This window comes from Otolemur garnettii, unplaced genomic scaffold, assembly GCF_000181295.1.
Source record: "Otolemur garnettii isolate 467f Iridium unplaced genomic scaffold, OtoGar3 scaffold00153, whole genome shotgun sequence".
In the NCBI taxonomy this organism is placed as follows: domain Eukaryota; kingdom Metazoa; phylum Chordata; class Mammalia; order Primates; family Galagidae; genus Otolemur; species Otolemur garnettii.
This window is the reverse complement of record NW_003852548.1, coordinates 2,122,693-2,123,756: the sequence shown is the minus strand read 5'-3', so window position 1 is coordinate 2,123,756 and position 1,064 is coordinate 2,122,693.

The following is a 1,064-nucleotide window of genomic DNA, read 5'->3' as shown; positions in this document are numbered from 1 at the left end:
CAAGCTGTCGCCCTAGGTAGAGTGCCTTGATGTCACAGCTCACAGCAACTTCATACTCTTGGGCATAAGTGAGTCTCTTGCCTCAGCCTCCCAAGTAGCTAGGCCTGATGATTTTTTAAATATATCCATGAGCTAAGAATGGTTTTTACATTTTCTAATTGTTGGAAAAAATCAAAAGAAGAATAATATTTTGTGACAGAAGAAAATTATATAAAATGCAAACTTTAGTGTCCAAAAATGGCATTTGGGGTGGCTCCTGTGGCTCAGTGAGTAGGGCAGGGGCCCCATATACCAAGGGTGGCAGATTTGAACCTGGCCCCGATCAAACTGCAACAACAACAAAAAATTAGCGGGGCATTGTGGCGGGCGCCTGTAGTCTCAGCTACTCTGGAGGCTGAGGCTAGAGAATCGCCTAAGCTGAAGAGCAGGAGGTTGCTGTGAGCTGTGACACTGTGGCACTCTACCAAGGGCAACAAAGTGAGACTCTGTCTCTTAAAAAAAAAAAAAAAAAACATTTTATTGGAACACAACCAATGAGTACCATTAGTTTCTATATTGTCTATGGCTTTTTCAACCTGCAATGGCAGAACTGAGTAGTTGCAGAGACCACAGACCCCATATAGTCTAAAACATTTACTATATGCCCTTATATAGTAAAAGTTTGCCAACTCCTCATCTAGACTACCCACAAACTTCATTCTTCCAGATTTTTTCTTTCTTTCTTTTTTATTGAGGTGAAAGTACATTAATATTAAGTGTATAGCTCAATGATTTTTACATATGTAGTTCTTACTATTTCGAAACAAATTTTACAAATACCAATTCATCCATAAATAGTTCATTATGTAAAAGATAAGGACTTGAAATTCAATACCATTACCCAAGGTAAAATACTTAGTAATAATATCTTTAGATCGTTAGGGGTTAAATTCCTTAATGTCATCAAATACCTACTCAGGGCTTAACATTTAATGATTATCTGAAGTTCTTTTTGTCTTAATTTTTTTTTTTTTTTGAGACAGAGCCTCAAGCTGTCCCCCTGGGTAGAGTGCCATGGCATCACG